The following is a 17,608-nucleotide window of genomic DNA, read 5'->3' as shown; positions in this document are numbered from 1 at the left end:
TATTTCTTAGAGATTGAAATTGGTTGGCTTGTACATTTTCTACTCAGTCTCTCTCTCTTGATTAGAATGTTTAGTCCCTTCACATTTATTATTATCATCATCATCATATTGTAGTTACTGTGTTAGATTTTTATTTTATTTGTCTGCCATTTTACTATTTGTGTTGGTTTGGGTTCTCTCTTTTGTTCTCATGGTCCTTTTTGCCTCACTTTCTGTAAAATAAGTGTTCGAAAAATTACGCATTGATATTTTAGCTATGTATCTTTGTGTTACTTATTAAGAGTTACTTTAGTGATTGCTTAATAAGTATGCTATTTAACTCATCTCAGTATATTTCATAATATTGTCTAACTTCTGATAAAATTTAGGAAATTGCACCAACCAAGCTCATTCCCTTCCCTTTGGTACTCTGTAGCCATATTGTTATTTATAGTACACTGCTATACTATATCACTATATAGTAATATATGTCATATAGTATGATTTGATATATTAGCAAATGATAGAGATTATATTTTTTTAAAAAGGCATGTCTTTTATAGAAATTAAGAACATAAGATAAATATTTGCACATTATTTTATACTTAGCCATATCTTTACCATTTCTGATGCTCTTGGTTTCTTTCTATGGTTCCAAGCTACCATTCGATGTCATTTCCTTCAATCTGAAGTCCTTTCTTCTACAGCATTTCTTTTAGCAAATGTCTTTTAGAACAGGTGTGCTAGCAATTGCATCTCATTCATTTTTGAAAGGTAGCTTTGCTGGATCTTGTATTCTCAATTGACAACATTTTTTCTTTCAGCCCTTTGGATATATAATTATTTCTAGAAATACTTTTCTTTCTCTTTCTCTTTCTTTGAGTCCTTTTGGGATTCCCGTTATATGTATTCTGAAACATTTCATACTGTCTCACAGATTTCTGAGTCTGTTCTTTTATCCTCAATTGATTTCTTCTCTTCTTTGAAATGAATCATTTCTATTGAACTATCTTCAAATTCACAGATTGCTTCCTCTAACAACTCAATCTGCTGATGAGATCATCTGTTGTATTTCTCATTGCAGTTCTTGTGCTGGAATTTGTTTGTTTCTCTTTTTTCCTCAAAACTCTTAGCTAAGATTCTCTATTTGTTGTCCATTATTAGCATATAATCATCTAATTATTTGAAAACTCCATCCTTTAATTGTTTTAACATGCATCTGACCCACTAATAAGTTTTTCTTGACCACTTTTCCTTTTCCTGAGTATAGATCACAATTCCATATTTTTGGCATGTCTATTAATTTTTGTCAAAGGTGAGATATTGTATAAGACATATTGTATTTAATTCTTGGCATTGCTTTGTTTTTATGAGGGTTATTGCTCTTTTTGTTTTAATAAGCAGTTAACTTGCCTGAAACTGGTCTGTGAAATTTGTCTCCTGCAGTGTATAGCTAATACCTCTTTCTTGGCATTTCTTTGTTTCCTGTGACTTTGTAGTTCACAGACCTCAAACTGAGAAAGTTTCCATCCTCTACCGTTTGATTAAGAAACTGATTCAAAGGTATAGACAAGTTGTATGATTGCCTAGGCTATCAGATTTTTCCAGGTTTCTTGGGATTTCCTGCATAATACTTACTTTAGCAGTCAGCCATAAATTTGGACAGTGTATTATTTTTGCCTTTCTATGAATCTCTTGATCTCTTGCTTCCAAAATCTTCCTCCTTACCTTAATTGCTACACTGTCATTTGCCATGATCTGAGTCTGCCACCTCCATTCTGAGCTGGGGGCAAAGGAAACATCTCCAAGCAAGGAGGTCACAAACTCACATTTTAACCTAATATAAGCAGTTTATTATTTTTTAACGAGCAAACACTTTCATATTTTTGCCTGTCTTTGATAATTTTCCAGTGCCTTTCAATGGTTTGTGTAAATAACTTTATTTGGCTTTGCTTGTTTTATGAAGAGAAGAATCACACAAACTTCTGAAGCCAAAATAGAAAATATTTCACTGACTATTATGATTTTGAGGACCTTTGTGTAGTGCTTGCTCATTTACTTTTGCTCTACAGTGAGGTATCTATTCATAATTTTGTGTATTTTTCTATTGGGCTATTTTTATCTTGGATGCATGCAAAAGTTTCTGAATATGTTAGAATTTAGTAATCTGCCAACTCCTTACAAATTTGTATCCAAGTTTATCAGTTTTTTGTTTTTTTACCTTGCTTCCACATTTTTTTGCAAAAGGGGAAAAATGAAAAATTATTAATTTAAATTAAGTATCATTTATCAAGTTATTACTTTATTGATAATGATTACAAAAGGCCTCTTTACCTAACATAATATTATGTAGTATTCTAGAGAGTATAATCAGACAAAAAGAAAGAAATAAAGATGATTAAATTTGAAATTAAGAAGTAAAATTCTATATCTTTATTCATATAAGATATGATTATGTATAAAAAAGCCCTGAGGAATCAAAATATTCTATTAAAGTCAATTAACAAGTAGAGAAAGTTATCAGGATGTAAGATAAAATAAAAAAAAAAACTGTATTTCTATATGTAAGCAACGAACAATTCAAGAATGAATTTCAGAATACAATTCCAATCTCAATAACCTTAAAAAGAATAAATTGCTTAGGAAAAATTTTTCAAAAGATGTGCAAGGCTGGTACATTGAAAATTACAATGTTTTGCTGAAGGAAATTTAATAAGATCTAATAAATAAAGAACAATAAGGAGGAGTAGGGAAAGGAAGATGAGGATGAAGAGGAGACAACAAAAAATGGGTATATTGTCTATTAGACAACTCCATATCATTAAGATGGAAATTCTCCCCAAATTGGCCTATAGATTCAATACTATAAAATTTCCTTCTCAAAATTTCATAATGTCAACAAGTGTTTTTCAGAATTTGTTCAGTAGTGTTCTAGTTTGCTAGTTGCCGGAATGCAACACACCAGAGATGGATTGGCTTCTAATAAAAGGGGATTTATTTTGTTGGTTCTTCAGAGGAAAGGCAGCTAACTTTCCACTGAGGCTCTTTCTTATGTGGAAGGCACAGGATGGTCTCTGCTGGTCTTCTGTCCAGGCCCCTGGGTTTCAACAACTTTCCCCGGGGTGATTTCTTTCTCCATCTCCAAGGGCCCAGGCTGAGCTGCAAGTGCTGAGATGAGGAATGCCAAGCTGCTAGTCTGTGCTACATTGCGTTCTCTCATTTAAGCACAAGCCAATTAAGTTAAACGTCACTCATTGCAGCAGACACGCCTCCTAGCCGACTGCGGATGTAATTAGCAACAGATGAGATTCACCTACCATTGGCTCATGTCCACAGCAACAGAACTAGGTGCTTTCACCTGGCCAAGTTGACAACTGAATCTAACTACCACAAGTAGATACTAAAATGTTTTTGGGAATACAGAAAACCTAGAATAAACAAAAAAAATTTGGAAAAGAAAAACGAAGTTGGAGGATTTTCCCTCCTTGATTTCAAAATTTACTATAAAATTACAGCTTTGAAGACAGGGTGGCACAGACATTGGGGGAGAATTATAAATAAATAGAACAGAATTGAGAGTTCAAAAATAACCTTTTTTTTTTTGTAGGGCCAGGCAACGGGAATTGAACGCAGGTCTCCAGCATGGCAGGTGAGAATTCTGCCTGCTGAGCCCCCGTGGCCCGCCCAAAAATAACTTTTTATTTTTGAGTTGATTTTTTACAAATGTGCCCAGGAAATACAATGAAGGACAGTCTGCTCAACAAATGGTGCTGGGACATTTGGATATCCACATGTGAGAATACGAATCGAGAGATCCTCAACTCACACCCTACATAAATGTTCATTCAAAATGAATAGTACACTTGAATTTAATAACTAAAACAACAAAATTTTTCTAAGAAAACAGGAAAAACATAGGTGATCTTGAGATAGTCAAAGATTTCTTGGATATGACCCCAAAAGCAGGGCCCATAATAGGAAAAAAATGATAAAATGTACATCATCAAAACTGAAAACTTTTTCTCTTTGAAATTCTCCATTAATAAATGGAAAGAAAAGCAAAAGATTGAGAGAAAATATCTGCAAGATACATATCTGATAAGATATTTGTATCTTGAAATAAAAAGACACAACATTCTTACAACACTATTGAAGAAAAACACCGCAATCAAAAAATAGCCAAAAGATAGGAACAGACATTTCACATAACTTAGTTATGTATAAGATGCCCAACATCATTAGTAATCAGGGAAATGCAAATTAAAACCTCAATGTGATATAATTTTCCATAAACTAGAATGGCTATAACAAAAAGACAGATAATAACAAATGTTAGCAAGGAAACAGATACCTTCAGACCTTGAAGGTTGAAATATAAAATGGTGTAAACATTTGGAAAAGTTTTTCAGTTATTCAAAAAATTAAACATGAAACTACTAAGGCCCAGCAATTCTACTCTTAGACATTTATCTAAGAGAAATAAACAATACGTCTACGCATATACCTTCATAAAATACCCTTAGCAATATTATTCAAAATAGCCCAAACCTGGAAACAATCTAGCTTCCATCAACCAGTAAATTGATAGACTATACAACAGAACATTATTTAGCAATAAAGAGGAGTGAACTACTGACACATGTAATAGATGAACTCCAAAAATTATGCTAGGTGAAAGAAGCCAGATACAAGAACCACTGATTATATACTACCATTTATATGAAATGCTTATGCAAGGCAAATTTAGAGACAGTGGATTAGTGAATGCTTGGGCCAGAGAGTGGGGACACGGATTAAGTGCAAAAGGGCATGAGGAATCATTTAGGGAGGAATGAAATGCTCCAAAACTGATTTATGGTGATGGCTGCATCACTTGGTAAAGTTGCCAAAAATCACCAAACTGCACACTTGAGCAGATGAATTTTACAATATATAAAATATACTTCAATAAAGTTACCAAAAATCTGTTGGCTGTATGTGTGTGCCAATTCTGTAATTCTTTCCCATTGATCTGTATGTTTATTTTTACTCCGATTTTGTTCTTTTTCCAAAGACCAAACTGCTTTATGTTTATTTACTTATTTATTTTTTGCATGGGCAGGCACTGGGAAGTGAACCAGGGTCTCTGGATGGGCAGGTGAGAATTCTGCTACCGAGCCACAGTCATTCTGCCCAAGAACAAACTTAAGAGTTGTTTTTCTATGCTAAGTATCTTGCCTCTAAATATTAAATTTAGAATCATTTTGCCAATTTCTATAAAAATACTTGATGGAATTTGGCTTGCTTCACATTCATTTATAGATAAATTGGGGAAGAATTGGCACCTTAATAACATTGAGCATTCTCAAGTAATAAGGTCCTATGAGGACCATACCCTGATTTCCAAACCAGAGAATACATTATTAGAACACTACAGAGAACTAATTCTCATGACCATAGTCATTAAAGTAATCAAATCTATTCTAGCAGTATATAAAAGGAAAATATATCATGATTGTGTGGAGTTTATTTAAGAAATGTTATGTTGGTTAATATTTCAATATCTATGTACTTAATCATATTAAAAGATTTCAAAGGAGAATATCTCTAAATAAACATCCATAATTGTATATATGGAGACAAATAATAAATTTTAAAAATCCATACAGCAACATGACACAAACAGTGAACCCGAAGTGTGCTGATCTGAAGCTGCTGGTTCGAAACTAGTTTGAAGACTGTATTCTTTTAACCTATTCCTGTGGGTGCAGACCTGTTGTGGCTGGGACATTTTGGTTGAGTTATTTCAATTGAGACGTGACCCAGTCCATTCAAGTTGGGTCTTAATCCTTTTACTGGAGTTCATTATGAGAGAATAATAGAGTTTTGAGAGCGAAAATCCCTAAACCATAAAAAAATAACAAATATCCCTACACATGGTGTTCCTCTTTAAAATTTCTATTTTAAAATTGTTTGGTGTAATGTATAGAAATAAAATTAATTTTGTATTGACCTTTGTATCTTGTGATCTTCCTAAACTCATTTACGAATTTGTACTTAAACCATTATGCTGTTTGTGAAGTAAAAGAGTTTTACTTCTTTTCCAATATGCATGCCTTCTATTTCTTTTCTTTCTTTATTGCACTGGCAAGCTCTCCAGTAATAGTATATTGAGTAGAAGTGATGAGAGATGTACTTGTCTAGTTTCAAATTCTAGGGTAGAAGCATTGTATGTCACCATTAGCTATTTCTGTATGTGTCCTTTATCAGTTTGAGGATGCTCTCTTTATTACATGTTCTCTGGGATTTTTAAATGTGAATGAGTGCTGAATTTTGTCAGATATGCTTTCCTGAATTTCATGATTACTATCCTTACCAGACCATGCCTGGGGAGGACCTTGGTATTACTAACTGGTGCAACAGTGATATGAAATATTTGAAAGTATCTATATGTATAATAATTGATTTTCTGTTTAAAACAATCAGAGCTTGCTTCTCCTGGTATTTAAGAAGCTCACTGACAAAATAATCTATGTTTCATAGCTGTTATCGGTTTTTTTGTTCTAAATCCTGATGTTTAAGATTCCAGCAATGCTTCTATTTTTTGAGGGTGGAGGGAGGGTGAGTATTTTTTTTTATTTTTAGGCTTTTTTTTTCTCCCCTCCACACACAATTATTATTATGTCTTTTTCTGTTTACTGGCAGATTGTTCTTGTTTCATTGTTTGGAGAGTCTCCAACTGAGACCATATTAAAACTTATTTTTTCTTCCCATTTGGGTTCTAAGCATATATACTGATTTTTGGAAAAGAATAAATGGAAGCCAACATATCATCCTTGTTAAAGAAGCAGTTAGGTTAGAGAGCATGGCATGTGTGGGCAAGCATTCTCTCTAATACTGAATGCCAGAAGTGCACTGATTTACCCAATATTCAGAGACTGTGATGAACCAGAATAAAACTTCCAAATGCAAGGAGATCAGGAGGCCTGCCCTTGAGAAACAGCAGAGACCACCTGAGGCTAACACTCTCAAAGAAGGATTAAGGTAAATTGAGAAATTTACTGTTCATATTCACCATGCATGCCATAGCTCCAGGTAGAAGGAAATGTGAGGTTTGGAGACACAGTTGCTCCAAACACATTGCTCATAACATATGGAAGCAATATTCAAAGCAATACTCAATATTGAATATTGAAGTAAAATCCAATATCTTGAATTTCTTTGCAGAAAGTAATTAATCATGTTGTTTTTTAAGTTCTATTCTGTCCCCTGAATTATCTCTGATTCCTGTAAGTAATTTCCTTTTTTTTGTTTGCTTGGCTTCCATGTTTGTATTCCATGTTTCTAGCAATCCTTAATTGTCCACTCATGTTCTAGGATAAGGCAATGAAACAATGGCTAAAAGACTGTTTTTTCCACTCTACCTCATCATTGCTCTAATTCTTATTTGTTGTTGCATAAGTCAATAAGAGTTTTGCTGGGCTTCAGGCTTATGATGATAATGGTGTTCCAGTTTGCTAGCTGCTCGAATGCAATACACCAGAAACAGACTGGCTTTTAAAAGGGGAATTTAATAAGTTGCTATTTACAGCTCTAAGGCTGAGAAAACGTCACAATTAAAACAAGTCTATAGAAATGTCCATTCAAAGGTATCCAGGGAAGGATACCTTGGTTCAAGAAGGCCAATGAAGTTCAGGGTTTCTCTCTCAAGTGAGAAGGTACATGACAAACACAGTCAGGGATTTTTCTCATCTAGGAAGGCACGTGGCGAACATGGCATCATCTGCTGGCTTTCTCTCCTGGCTTCCTGTTTCATGAAGCTCCCCAGGAGGCATTTTCTTTCTTCATTTCCAAAGGTCGCTGGCCGGTGGACTCTCTGCTTCTTGTGTGCTGTGTTGTTCTTCTGGCTCTCTCTGAATCTCTCTCATTCTACAAAATGTTTCCTCTTTTATAGGATTCCAGTAAACTAATCAAGACCCACCCGAATTGGGGGAGACACGTCTCCACCTAATCCATTTTAGCAACCACTCTAGATTGAGTCACATCTCCAGGGAGATGATCTAATCACAATTTTAAGCATACAGTACTGAATAGGGATTAAAAAAAATGGCTGCCTTTACAAAATGGGATTAGGATCAAAGCCTAGTTTTTCTAGGGTACATAAATCATTTCAAACCAGCACAATGTGCAATACTTAAATGTTGAGCAGGGCTGGGAATTCATTTTTCTAAACACCTAGATAACACAGAGATTGTGGTACTAAGGAAGGTGGCTTTTCAAACCTAAAATGATTATCAAAGGTGATTTTTCCCCCCATTTTAAAACTTTCAGGCTGATTCACACAGATACCACTTTAGGGAGATGAAAATGTGTTCTCTTTTGAAAGATATTCAATTTTATTAGAATTATTTTTAAATGGCCAACCTGAAACAATATAAGGTATTTAGAAAATTTGTCACTATTGAAAAAGAAATTACATTTTCCAGTAAATCTGCCAATAAACTTTTCTGAATGTATCCCATCAATGTTCCTATAGTATATGCATGTGTGTCTAATATATTATTTTTTCAAATGGAGGAAAGATCTATTTAGGCAAATACTTCTCCAAAAGTGTTTTGCAGAATAGTAATCCCATAGATGATACTTAATAGAAATAGTTTCCTAAGCAATTTACTTTGCTCTCCTCCTGGGAGAGCACAGTGTACACTAACATGCTATAAGAAGCCATCAGAAAGCAAATTTGTATTACTTTATGGTTCACCATAATAATATTATTTTGGATTAAAACCTCTGAATATTGGACAGGGCATATTTTAGGAAATGTGGTTCCAAGTTAATCTTCTGTTCTAATAAACTAGAAATCTATGGAAACTAGAGCATTAAGAAAGCCTAGTTATTAATTATAGAGCATTTTTGCCAAGATAATTTTTAAAGTTGTGCTGTTATAGCCAAGTCATGAGAAAAAAGATTGTCAAAAGATTGAACCAAAGATTTAGCACTCACATCCTTGACATCTCAACCACTCCCCTTCATCACTGAAAATAATAGGAGCTATTTGGGTAATACTTGAGAATCAGCAAAAGAAAATAGTTTATTGCCAAATATATCCACAAATAGACCTTTATTTCTTTAGGAGATAACATTTTAAAATATTTTAAAGCAGGGAAGTGGAAAGGGTGGTGCGTACAGGAGAGGGCATGGTCAGAGGGACAGCCTGGCAGAGTATAACACTCCACACTCAAGTGTTGGGTTTTATTTTCTCATTTCTTTATGAGTCCTCAAATGAACATCCAATTCAACATATTCAGTGGTGTGGCCCATACCTACCTCTATGATTTTCCTTTTTTTTCCCTCCCAATTGATAAAATATCTGTCTAAAATTTTGTGCTGTTTTATAATCATAGACATCTCTTGTAAAAGCATGTGCTTTATAAATATGAATAAAGAATGATAAAAGTTAAAAACTGTAGAGCTAAGTGCTCTACAAATTGCAAAAGTTCTAGACACATTAATCATGGCAATACTAGTCTTAGTATGGTATGAAGATTCCATCTAAAGTTGGAATGGAATTAAAATCATCATGTTCATTGATAGTCACTTTTGGATTTGAACAGCAAAACAATTATTTTCAAAAGAAACCTTGGTCAGAATACTAGTATTTAAAACTCATCAAAGTTGTGCTGGTCTGATTAAAGACAGTTGCCCTCCAGGCTCCCTTGGCCTTTAAGAACACCTGCTTTGGCCCTAGGAGTACCTGCTGCACACTAGGCAGTAGCTCTGAAGCTCAGCAGAGACACCTGCACAAGCTTTTGAAAATTGCAGATTGTTGTGCCTTTTGGGAAATGGTTTTAGGGCTCTGAGAGAAAACACTTATTTAGTATAACATTCATCTAATTTCAGGAGTACTCACTTGTCCAAGCATTTCATGCATTTGGAAACCTACATTTTTGAAAAGAAAATGCTTCTAATATGTGTCTTTTAGTGTTTTCTCCTAAAAACCATAATTTGGGTTCCACTGTCATTCCAGTGGACACCTATTTTTTAAATGTTATATATGTAGATTGCCCAGGTGGGTTGTGCTGTTATTTTACAGTGTCATTATAGATTTCATTTGTGATTTACTAAGAAGAAACATGGATAATGGTTTACTGAGGGGTGCTGGATTCTAGTCTTCACTTCCAAGAAGTCTTTTTTGAGTTTCTCTGCCAAAATAAAATTTAAGCTTTCCTCATTTCTTTCTGTCTTAATCTATCAGCTCTATCTCTCTTTCATGATGATGTTGTATTAAGTGCTTGATCCATTACGCTTGGGGCATTCCTGGATATGGAAACAGTCTTTCTAATTCCTTTATGTCTTTCACAGCACAGAATAGGAAAATAACAGCAATGATGATTAACTGATAGAGTCATCATGTGTCCACTTAATTCAGGATCAGAAGTGGCTCCATTAATAGAAAGAAACTCACATAGTGGGAACCATAGAACCCAAATCGTTGAAAATGTAATGAAACCATCTTTTAAATAGAAATGCTCCCTGTTTAAATAGAGAAAGTCCCTGTTAATAATCTGAAACATCAAATTCTGTTTGAACAATACCAGGGAGGTCAACTCAGTAAGTGAGGGTCCTGGAACATCTTTTTTTTTATTTTTTGTATGCTGTATGGAGGGATCACATTTCATTATTTTTCCATGTGAGTATCCCGTTATTGCAGCACCATTTATTGAGTTTTTGTTCATATGTTTATTGTTAATTTGTTTGTTTTGGGGGTAGTGTATGGACCAGGAATCGAACCCAGGTCTCCCGCATGGCAGGCGAGAATTCTACCACTGAACTACCCTTGCACCCCCCATAACATCTTTGAAAAAATAACAAGTCCCTGTATTTTGTTTTGATGATTTTTTACTTTATATATATGAAGTTTTTGTGACAGCAAAGTCCATCTCTTTACTGCAGTGGGGAGAAAATTAAAAAAAACAAGAAGGAAAAGGAAGGATTCAAAATGGATTGCTCTTTCTGGTAATAGTACAATGAAATTAGATGTGTTTATTATTTTCGGTGTTTTGTTTTTACTGAGGGCAGTCTGAATCTGAACTAAAAGATTCCTCATGACACTAATTGTCTTCTCAGCATGAGAAGATGAATCACTTTCATAAAGAGTGTGCATGTGTGTGTGTGAGCGTGTGTGCTTCTAAACTATTTCTGCTGTTAAGCCACAGTAAAGACTATAACTGTAGATAAAGTCCTGAAAGCAGTTGCTATAAACAGTTAGAAAGTGCTCATGCTTGCACTTCAGGGAACAAGTATTTCTAGAGTGCTTGGAGACTGTCAGGCCAAGTTGAATTAAAATACGATTTCTTTTTAAGCTCTTCCTTATATTGAGGGGTTTGTGTTTCCACAATTCAAGTCCTTCTCTTTGGGAAATGACTGAACATTTAAGTCATTAATTCTTTTGCTTGTTTTTCACAGTTTCACTTACTCTTTAAGACTCAAGTCCAATTTGACATTTTTGTTTGAAGTCTTTTTCAATTTTCCAGACAGATTTGCACATGTCTATCTCGAAATTACAAAGAATTGTGTATGTGCTTTTAAAAAAAATTAGATGAGACGTGAATTTACAAAACTCACAGGATTCTCATACACCACCCCACCCACCAACACCTTGCATTGATATGGAACATTTGTCACTACTGATGCAGGCATTTAAAAAAAATAATTGTATTACTTTTGTAATAGTAGATAGTTTTGTTACAATTGGTGAAAGATTATTAAAATAGTTCTATCTTCCATTAATTATATTAGATGTACTTGTTTCCCATATACCACTCCATTATTATTACTTTATCATACATTTGTTATAAGCCATGAAACAACATTGCTATGCTTATACTACAACTATAGTCCATTGCCTACAATAGGGTTCACTGTACTGTATACTCCTCTGTTTTATCTTTTAATTTTTATTCTAGTAATACATTCATCCTAAGATTTCCTCTTTTAAACACATTCACTCACATAATTCAGCACTGTTGAATTCACTCAAAATAATTTGCTGACATCACCACCATCCCATTTCCCAACCTTTACCATCAGCCTAAATGGAAATTCTATGTAAGTTAAGCATCAAGTCCCCATTCTCTAACCTCAATCTATTGCCTGATAAACTGTATTCTAGATTCTAACTCCTGGAGCTTGCTTATTTTAATTAGTTCATAAGAGTGATCTCACACAATTTTTGCTCTTTTGTGTCTGGCTTATTCACTCAGCATAATGCTTTCAAGTTACATCCCTGTTGTCACATGCATCAGGACTTCATTCCTTCTTACAAGATGCATATTCCATTGTATTTACACACCACAATATGTTTATCCGGTCACTGGTTGATTAGACACTTGGGTTGCTTCCATCTTTTAGCAATTTTGAATAATGCTGCTTTGAATATCAGTGTACAAATGTCTAAGTCCCTGCTTTTAGCTTTTCTGGGTATATATCTAACAATGGGATTGGTGGATCAAATGACAATTCTAAACTATGCTTCCTGAGGAAACAGCAAATTGTCATCCATGGTGCACCATTTTACATTCCCACCAGCAATGATAAGTCTTTCTATTTCTCCACATCCTCTCTAACACTTCCAGTTTTCTGTTCTTTCAATGGTGGCCATTCTAGTAGATGTGAAATGATATCTTCTTGTGGTTTTCATTTGCATTTCTATAATAGCTAGTGATGTTGAGCCTCTTTTTTTTTTCTGCATGGACAGGCACCAGGAATTGAACCTGGGTCTCTCTGGCTTGGCAGGCAAGTACTCTGCCTGCTGTGCCACCATGGCCCGCCTGATGTTGAGCATCTTTTCATGTGCTTTTAGTCATTTGAATTTCTTCTTTGCAGAAATGTCTAGTCAACTCTTTTGCCCATTTTAAATTGCATTGTTCATCTTTTTATTATTAGATCATAGGATTTATTTGTACATTCTGGATATTAAGCCCTTGTTGGATATGTGTTTTCCAAATTTTTTTTTCCATTGAGTAGGTTGTCTTTTCACTTTCTTCAAAGTCCTTTGATGCACAAGTTTTTAACTTTGAAGATGTCCCATTTATCTATTTTTTCTTTCACTACTTGTGCTTTGGGTATAAGGTCTAAGAAACCATTGCCTACCACAAGATCTTGATGATGCTTCCCTACATTTTCTTCTAGGAGTTTTATGATCTTGGTTGCTATATTTGGGTATTTGACCCATTTTGAGTCAATTTTTGTATATGAAGTGACAGAAATACTTGTTCATTCTTTTGCATATAGTTAGCCAATTCTCCCAGTGCCATTGTTGAAGAGACTATTCTTTCCAGTAGAGTGGACTTGGCAGCCTTGTCAAACATCAGTTGGCCATAGATGTTGAGCGTCTATTCCTGACTTCTCAATTCTATTCCATTTGCTGATGATTCAAGTCCACAAAATGTCCTGGCAGCAACACTCAGGCCAGTGTTTTCTTGACCAGACAACTGGCACCGTTACCTGGCCAAGTTCACACAGGAACCCATTCATCACAGTCCACTGTTTGTTGAAGAATGTCTTGCATAGTTTCCATATATTTTTGAATTTTCCACTTTTCTGCATATTATTGACTTCTGGCTTCATTCCATTAAGGTCAGAAAAAGCAGTTTGATTATTTATCTTCTAGAATTTATTGAGACTTGTTTTGTGTCTCAAAATGTGGTCTATCCTAGAGAATGATGCATGTGCACTTGAGAAGAATGTATATCCTGCTATTTTGGGGTACAATGTTATGTTCCATATGTGTCTGTTAGATCTAGTTCATTTATCATATTATTCCAAGTTTCCTTATTGGTTTTCTTATCAGTTTCCTTACTAATCCTTGTTTAGATTTTCTGTCCATTGACGACAGTGGTGTTTTGAAGTCTCTGGCTATTACTGTAAAAATGTCCATTTCTGCCTCCAGTTTTCTGTTTGCCTCATTCATTTTAAGACATTATGGCTAGGTGAATAAATATTATGATTGTTCGTTCTTCTTATTAGATTACTCTTTATTACTATGTAGTGTCCTTCTTTGTCGCTTACAACAGTTTTGCATTTAAAGTCTATTTTGCCCAATGTTAGTATAGTTACCTCATCTCTGTTTTGGCTACTGTTTCCATAGAATATCTTTTTCCAACTTTTGAATTTCAGGTTGTTAGTATCTTTGGTCTAAGGTGAATCCCTTATAGACAGCATGCAGTTGGATCATATACTTTGATCCATTGTACCAATCTGAGTTTTTTTATTAGAGAGTGTAATCCTTTAACATTCAGTGTTACTATTAAAGGCAATATTTATTTCAACCATTTTATCCTTTGGTTTTTATATTTCATAGCTTATTTTTGTCTCTCTTTTTATGTTTTTTAGTTACCCTTACGATAATCTTTATTTCTACACTGTACTTCAGTCCTCTCTCTCTTTTTTCCTTTTAGCCTACAGAATTCTATTTAATAGTTCTTGTTGGGCAACATGTGATGAATCACTTTTCTCTGGCTGCTTTCAGGATTCTCTTTTTATCTTTGTCATTTGACATTCTGATTAATATGTCACTTGGAGTAGTTCTATTAGGATTTATTCTGTTTGGAGTATGTTCTGCTTCTTGAACATGTATATTTATATCTTTCATAAGAGTTGGGAAATTTTCATCCATTATTTCTTAAATATTCTTTCTGCCTCTTTTCCAGTCTCTTCTTCTGGGACACAATGACATGTATGTTTGAGTCCTTCAAACTGGCATTCAAATCCCTGACACCCTCTTCAATTGTTCTATTATTTTCTCTATCTGTTCTTGTTCCTGTAAGATTTTGATTGTACTGTTTTCAGCTTTACTGATTCTTTCTTCTTACTGTTGTATGCCTCTAGTGTATTTTGAATCTCCTCTATGGTGACTTTCATTTCCATACTTTCTATCATGTTTCATTTTATATTTTCAAATTCTTCTTAATGATCATGAGTGTCTTCTTAAAGTCCTTTATCTCTTTATCCATATTTTCTTTCATATCCTTGAATTTATTCTGAAGGTTTGTTTGAGCATCTTGGAATAGTAATATCAAATTTTGTATATTCTCTGAAATTATAGTTCGTTCCTTTGAGTGGGCCACTTCTCCCTATTTCTTAATTTTCTTAATTTCTTTATTTTTTGCTTAATTTCTTAATTATTTCTTAATTTTCTTGCTGATGTCTTGGCATCTGATTATCTTGATGAGTTAATTCCGAAGGTCAATGTCACTCTCTTGTTGACTGGTTTTGTGTTAAAGTTCTTCTTTAACACTTGTTTCAAATCATTCTTGGCATTTAGAATTTCCTGTTTTTAACTGATCAGATATTTTCAGTTTTTCTTCATCTAATTCTTGTCCTGGATATATGCAGTACAATTTGTAAGTCTGCACTGTTTGTGCAATTGTTTCACCACCAGAAGAAAGCTTCCTTTCCTCCGTTCTTTCTGAGAAAATCTTGATCTGCTCTGTTCATTTTCATTTTGGCTCTGTATCTTATTTCTTTCATTTTCTTTAGCTGCTTTTACCCAGAGGGAAAAAATTCTCACTGGTAAGAACATTCCCAGGTCAGTGTTTCTCAGTCAAATTAGGGTCAGAGACCCTGAAGGGAGCATGGATTGGCTCTAACAAGCCTTGGGGAGAGAATCAGGAAAGATGCAGAAAGACTTTTTGATGGTTCCCAAAAGCTGTGTTTTCCTGGCCTAAGAGATGGCACCCTTCAGTAACTTTTGCTCATAGCCCTAAGGAGGCATTATGTCTATATACTTTCATCCCTTCCCCATCCATTGTGGGTGGGGTATAAACAGTCCCTGCCATTCCCTTTGTCAGGTGTGAGTTGAAACAGAAGCTCAGAGCAGTGACCCAGCAATCAAAATTCTCTAATCAAAAGTCATGATCAGTTCTTGGCCATACCACCCCATCTCTGCCAATCTCCCAGGAGAAGATTTTTATGTCCCTTTCTACAGCAGCAGTTAGTCGGGGATTAGGTCCCAAGGCAGCCCACTGTGAGAATGGGGTAGGGACACCAGCAGCTTCTGTACAGACAGAACCACTCACAGTTCTTTACCACTGCTTATTATCCTTTTCCTCCTGCTCTTACCTAGATGCTGTGCAGTGTTCTTCTGGCCTCTGGAGCCCCAGAATGCTTGTTTCAGACAGTTCCCGCCTGTTTACTATCTGCTTTGGAGGAAGGAGTAAGTCCTGGAGCTCCCCACTCCGCCATTTTCCCCAGACGTCTGTTGGGTACGTGCTTCCCCCCCCCCCCCCCCCCCCCGCATGCGCAGGCACCGGGAATCGAATCCAGGTCTCACGCACTGCAGGCGAGAAGTCTGCCTGCTGAGCCACGTGTGTATGTGTTTTTAATAGAGTGTTTTACATCGTATTGCAGAAATTTGACTTTCTCTGCAAACTGAAACAAACGTCACTTAAGTTAGAAGCTGTTACAACTTAAACAGTTCCTATTTATCACACAATAAGAAAAAAAGGCATTTTAACTTTGAAGATCCTGCCCTCTTGACATCTGATTACATCACACTCCTCTCGGACCTATTTTCCATGTGTTATCATTGGGAAGAGAGAAGTGGGCACAGTGACTGTATAGAAAAGATTAATTACTCCTCCTTTGTGTGAATTTACCTTTGAACTGCTGTAAACATCTGAGATGCCCTGATAGCAAATTTGCACTGGATCTGAGTTCTTCACAGGATGCAGGCCGTTTTCTTTTTCTTTTCTCTGAAGGATCATCTATTATAATGGCCAAGCCCAATGACTGAAATTTAATACCAAATTCTTTTATTGAGTCCTACTCACTACTCATTTCAAATGCTGCTATGAATGAGGTTAAACCATACCCAAACTCATCAAGGATCTTAAGAAAGCATTTACTCGAAATAGCTGCTGCTTAATGAACAACTTTTGGCTTTTGAAACAATAAAATAATGGATCAGTGATTCACATTCAAAATCACTAAAATGTAGTATTCTTGGGGATGTATGTAAAACGTAGGGTGAATAATCAGCTGTCAGTTGCTAGGTGCCCAAGAAATTTTCTAATTTACCTTATCTTTGAGAAACACTTAATGGACCAAAGAATTATACTCTTGTATACAATGTATTTCTGGGGATATATGATTGCATATCATTTTCAAGTAAATATAGAGGACAGCATAAACTATGAGTCTTACACAAATCTGGTATCTAAGGAAGCTATAGAACTCACAATTTAGTTATTACCTCAGTAATGAAAATATCTAAGGAAAGAAAAGCAAGGTTATAAAGACACCCAGGGACCTAATACCAGTTTAAGAATCAGATTTATATCTCCCAATTGCAATGGATTTTATTTTTATCTGAGGGTTCCTAAATATCTTCAAGAGGCAGGTTTTAGATACGCATGCTAAATGAAAAAGAAGCTAATTTTTAAAAAAATTTTCACAGTGACACCCCAGTAATAATGAGAACATCCAGTGCCCAGGTCTTGGTTTCCAAATACCATTTTATGACAAAAGAAACCTGGGTTCCTTGAAGAAATGACTGATTCTATAGTTGGGAAATGGAAAATACAAAGTGATCTTGGAGCTTCTTGTAGTACCAGAAAGCAAGGAAGTCTCAAAAACAAAACATAACAAA

General features: G+C 35.0%; 1 long non-coding RNA gene across 2 annotated transcripts in view; it reads right to left on the bottom strand.

Moving 5' to 3' along the window:
- The window catches only part of LOC143668583 (uncharacterized), a 53,295-nt gene extending 37,082 nt beyond the window's left edge, over window positions 1–16,213 (bottom strand). For both annotated transcript variants that reach the window (XR_013168534.1, XR_013168490.1), the window contains exon 1: window positions 16,081–16,213. This is a non-coding gene — a long non-coding RNA (uncharacterized LOC143668583). The remainder of the gene's footprint in view (window positions 1–16,080) is intronic.
- Between the last annotated feature and the right edge of the window lie 1,395 nt (window positions 16,214–17,608).

Source organism: Tamandua tetradactyla, chromosome 1 (genome assembly GCF_023851605.1).
Source record: "Tamandua tetradactyla isolate mTamTet1 chromosome 1, mTamTet1.pri, whole genome shotgun sequence".
In the NCBI taxonomy this organism is placed as follows: domain Eukaryota; kingdom Metazoa; phylum Chordata; class Mammalia; order Pilosa; family Myrmecophagidae; genus Tamandua; species Tamandua tetradactyla.
The sequence above is the reverse complement of the archived record's forward strand: the minus strand, read 5'-3'. Positions and strand labels throughout refer to the sequence as shown.